Raw genomic sequence first — 5,711 nt, 5'->3', positions numbered from 1 at the left:
AACTATAAAAAACTGATGAAGAAATTGAAGATGACACAAAGGAATGGAAATATATTGCATGCTCATGGATTGGAAGAACACATATTGTTAAAATGTCTATACTACCCAAAGCAATCTACACATTTAATGAAATCCCTATCAAAATAACACCAACATTTTTCACAGAAGAAGTAATCTTATAATTATTATGGAACCAAATAGACTTGCCCTACAACCCAGCAATTGCACTGCTGGGGATTTACCCCAAAGATACACCTGCACCCCGATGTTTCTAGCAGCAATGTCCACAATAGCCAAACTGTGGAAGGAGCCTCAGTGTCCATCGAAAGATGAATGGATAAAGAAGATGTGGTTTATGTATACAATGGAATATTCCTCAGCCATTAGAAACGACAAATACCCACCATTTGCTTCGACGTGGATGGAACTGGAGGGTATTATGCTGAGTGAAGTAAGTCAATCGGAGAAGGACAAACATTATATGGTCTCATTTATTTGGGGAATATAAATAATAGTGAAAGGGAATAGAAGGGAAGGGAGAAGAAATGGGTAGGAAACATCAGAAAGGGAGACAGAACATAAAGATTCCTAACTCTGGGAAATGAACTAGGGGTGGTGGAAGGGGAGGAGGGAGGGGGGTGGGGGTGAATGGGTGACGGGCACTGAGGGGGGCACTTGACGGGATGAGCACTGGGTGTTATTCTGTATGTTGGCAAATTGAACTCCAATAAAAAATAAATTTATTATTAAAAAAATATTATGAAACCAAAAAGTCCCTGAATAGCCAAAAGAATGTTGAAAATAAAAAGCAAAACTGGAGGCCTCACAACTCCAGACTTCAAGCTATATTCCTACTACAAATTGTAGTCATCAAGACAGTGTGTTACTGGCACAAAAATAGACGCATAGATCAATGGAACAGAATGGAGAACCCAGAAATGGACCCTCAACTGTATGGTTAACTAATCTTTGACAAAGCAGGAAAAACTATCTAGTAGGAAAAAAAATTATCTCTTCAACCAATTGTGTTGGGAAAACTGGACAGCAACATGCAGAAGGATGATACTGGATCACTGTCTTACACCATACGCAAAAGTAATTCAAAATCGGTGAAAGACTTAAATGTGACACAGGAAACCATCAAAATCCTAGAGAAGAGCACACAGTAACATCGTTGATGTTACTCAGCCACAGCAACTTCTTACTAGATATGTCACATGAAGCAAAGGAAATAAAATAAAATAAAATAAAATAAAATAAAATAAAATAAAATAAAATAAAACTATTGGGACTTTATCAAAATAAAAAGCTTTTACACAGTGAAAGAAACAGCCAACAAAACTAACTAAAAAGCAACCTACAGACACACTTCTGGAAGGATTTAGGCAGTGTGCAGGGGCAGAGGCAGAGGTTGTGGGAAGGAACTGACCATCAAAGCACCTGGGGTCAGGAGACTGTTGGGTAAGAGGATCCAATGGCCAGGGAGGTTCTAGTCTATTCTGCCTCACAACAGCTTTCCCCTTCCACACGGTCATTCTGAGCTAGTACCCATGCCTGGAATCAGGCCCCAACCTTAGCAAGGCCTGCCACACCTCTGGACCATATAGACTCTTGTAAAGTTAGGGAGCTTCTAGCTTTTATGAAAATGTGTAAGTCGGATCTGAGCGCTCTGCACACCAAAGACATGTCCTTGCTGTGGGGTGGGTGGAGAGTATGGGGGGGGTGGTAAAATGCTACCTGCTGCTCAAAAAACTAAATCAGAAGACAGTATCAAGGAAGAAAAAATAGATAGTAAGAAGGAGAAGGAAAACATAAAGACAGAAGAACCATCAACTGAGGACAGTGATCTAGAAATTGACAATGAAGGTCTGATTGAACCAGATACTGATTCCCCTCAAGAAACAGGAGATGAAAATGTACAGATAACCGAGGAAATGATGGATCAGGTAAATGATTAAAAAAAAAAAGTGGCTGCTGTGGATGCCCTAAATGATGGTGAACTACAGAAAGCCATTGACTTGTTCACACTGCCATCAAACTGAATCCTCACTTGGCCATTCTGTATGCCAAGAGGGCCAGTGTCTTCATCAAATTACAGAAGCCACTTTCGAGACTGTGACAGAGCTATTGAAATCCTGATTCAGCTCAGCCTTTAGAAGTGGCCAGGGAAAGCACACAGACTTCTGGGCCATTGGGGGAAAAAAAGCACATGATCTTGCCCTTGATGGTAAACTGGGTTATGGTGAAGATGCTAGTGCAATGCTGAAAGAAGTTCAACTGAGGGCCCAGAAAATTGCTGAGTGTCAGAGAAAGTATGAGCAAAAATGTGGAGTGAAAGATCAAAAAAAGAATAGAAAGGGTTGCAAAGGCTTTGGAAGAACATCAGAGAGCCCAGAGGGAGCAAGAAGTCAGCTGACAACCAGGAGCTCAGTATGGCTCTTTCCTAGGTGGCTTTCTCAGGAAAATGCCTGGTAATTTTCCCAGGGGAATACCTGAAATGGCAGGGAGATGCCTGGAGTGGCAGGAATGCCTGGGGTCAATGAAATTCGTAGTGATCCAGAGGTTCTTTTTTTTTTTTTTTTTTTTTAATTTTTATTTATTTATGATAGTCACAGAGAGAGAGAGAGAGAGAGGCAGAGACACAGGCAGAGGGAGAAGCAGGCTCCATGCACCGGGAGCCCGATGTGGGATTCGATCCCGGTTCTCCAGGATTGCGCCCTGGGCCAAAGGCAGGCGCTAAACCGCTGCGCCACCCAGGGATCCCATGATCCAGAGGTTCTTAAAGCTATGCAGGATTCAGAAGTGGTGGTGGCCTTCCAGGATGTGACCCAGAACCCAACAAATATGTCACAATATCAGAGTAACCCAAAGGTGATGAATCTGATCAGTAAATTGTTAGCCAAATTTAGAGGTCATGTGTAATGTCCTTAAAAATAAAGCCTTTCCTGAAGGAAAAACAACTTTGATCACCAATGGATGTCACAATAATATAAACCAGTATACTTCTGACCGTTTCATGAAGAAAGCTGGTGTACTGTGAAGAGAATTCATACCCCTCTGTGGCATATACAACTGAAACATTCTGCAGTGGTTTGCCATTTGGGTATTCATTCAGATGTCTTCCTACTAGGAATTACAAACTTTAAACATTTTTTAAACCTTAAAAATACTTTAAAAACTTATTTAAATAGTGTGTTAGTCCTTACATTTTTCTTTACTAATAATTTCAGGGTTTTTTTCCCTTTGGACTAATTGGGCAAGGAAGATACTCAGTGTAGAAGATTTATCTCTTAGTTTGAGTGAAATAAAGACTTATTAGCAGAAGGCAAATATAACATTTAAATAGATGAAATTGAGTTGGAGATATGGTTACTGAGACACTTTGACCTGTCTTTTTAAATGCTTTATTTCTAAAATATGATTGATTTGGATAAAACCATCCAGACCACTGATATTACAGTAGGACTTGGGTCGGGACCAGAAGTGGTTGGCAGGGTAGCAGCAACTTTACTCCTCTATATAGTGTGCACCCTTGTGCAGATGCATTTAAATCTTATAGTGTGGTGAAGGGATGATTTTTATAATGCTGCAGTAGAGTTGGATTACTTAGCCGGGTTCTCAACTGATATAGAAAATACATGTTTTGCATTATTCCACATAGGGGCAATAAGGGAATAGTTTTCTTTTTATATTTCTGTGTTTAGAGTGACCTTTCCTGGAGAAAGAGAAAATACCCATCTCTTTAGGTGCTTTCTACTTGTTTTCACCATGCCTCCCTCTGCTCCATTCTCTTTTTGGGCAAAAGATAGTCCTTGTTCATTGTCATCATCAATACTATTATTCTTCACAGAATAATGGTATTGGGCAATACTAATACTAATTGGGCAAGCATCTGTAATGCTGGGTATAATATGTAATACCTATAGTGATTATGTAAGGCAATACCCATAACAGCTGTAGTTTCTTACTTGGCCAATAATTTCATATTTAAGTGTTAGATTTTGACTTTAATTTAATTCTTGCTTTATTAAAAGTCATGCAAATAAAACAGATAGATAAAAAACTTCATCTAAATTAAAAACTTTTTTACATCAAGATACATTATCGAGCACATGTAAAGACAACCTATAAACTGGGAGAAAATATTTGGAAATCATATATTTGGCAAGGGGCTAATCTCCAGAACATATCAAGAACTCCTAAAACTCAACAATAAAAAGACATCCAGGGATGCCTGGGTGGCTCAGCAGTTGAGCATCTGCCTTCGGCTCAGGTCGTGATCCCATGGTCCCAGGATCCCACATTGGGCTCCCTGCATGGCACCTGCTTCTCCCTCTGCCTCTGTCTCTGCCTCTCTCTGTGTTTCTCATGAGTAAATAAATAAAATCTTTAAAAATAAATAACTAAAAAAAAATACAATCCAATTTTAAAATGAGCAAAGAACTTGAGTAGACATTTGTCCAAGGAAGACATACAAATGACCAATTAATATATGAGAAGATCCTCAACATTGTTAATTGTTACAGAAAGACAAATTAAAAAAAAATCCTACAATGTGATACCTCTTAACATCTACTAGGATGGTCATAATAAAGAAGACAATAACAAGTCTTAGCAAGGATATAGAGAAATTGAAACCTTCATGCATTGCTAATGATATTATAAAAGGGTGCAGACACTATGGAAAAGAGTTGGCAATTCCTCCAAAAGCTAAACATAGAATTCCCACATTCTGGGAATGTGATCTGGCAATTCCATTCCTAGGATATAAACAAAGGAACGGAAAGTAGGAAGGCAATAGGCACTTGAATACCGAGGTTCATTGATGTATTAGTCACAATAGCCCAAAGGTGGATACAACCCAAATGCAATATGTACCATATATATATATATATATATATATATATATATATAGTAATATTATTCAACCATAATAAGGAATGAAGTAGCAGAACAAGCTACAACATGGATAAGTCTTGAAAATATTGTAATAAGCCAGGCACAAATATTATATGATTTCTCTTATATGAAATAATTAAAATAAGCAAATTCAAGGAGATAGAAAATAGATTAGACCCTCCCCCCTGGGAGCTGGAGAGAGAGAGAAGTGGAGGGATTATTGCTTAAGGGGTATAGAGCTTCTGTTTGGCATAATGAAAAAGTTTGGAAACAGAAGTAATAGTTGCATAACATTGTAAGTGCAGTTAAAGTCAATGAATGATATACTTAAAAAGATAACAATGACAAATTTTGTTACATGCATTTTATCACAACTTAAATTAATTAATCGTGTAATATGCCAAAGATAATTGTATACTTTAAATGGGTGAAGTATATGGCATGTGAATTGTATCTCAATGAAGATGTTTTACAAAATGTTGTTTAAGAGCAGCCAAGGGACTGTGTTAACCATGAGGGCCTTCTTACAGAGAAAATGTTAAGGACAGAGTTGAATTTTAAGGACAGAGTTGTTATCTTTGAAAATGAATCCTTTATGCTGCTATCTTCTTCATGATAACTATTTCCATTTATTGTATGGACCATCCCATCTAGTGAAGAACTGCACCTGGATGGGAACATATGCCACTGATTTTCTCTCCTGTATGTTTTTTGTGCTTAGTCTGTGTCTCTCACTAGATTGTTCACTGCTCCAGGGAAGTTCGTGGTGCCTAGAGCCAAAGAATTTAGAACACACATCAATGGCTGGTTCC

General features: G+C 38.3%; 1 pseudogene; it reads left to right on the top strand.

Annotated features, from left to right (window-relative positions):
* Positions 1-1,049: 1,049 nt before the first annotated feature.
* Positions 1,050-2,922, top strand: LOC100685466 (annotated as a pseudogene).
* The last annotated feature ends 2,789 nt before the right edge of the window (positions 2,923-5,711 follow it).

The sequence above is a fragment of the Canis lupus genome, chromosome 23 (assembly GCF_011100685.1).
Source record: "Canis lupus familiaris isolate Mischka breed German Shepherd chromosome 23, alternate assembly UU_Cfam_GSD_1.0, whole genome shotgun sequence".
Lineage (NCBI taxonomy): Eukaryota > Metazoa > Chordata > Mammalia > Carnivora > Canidae > Canis > Canis lupus.
This window is presented reverse-complemented; position numbering and strand designations above follow the sequence as displayed.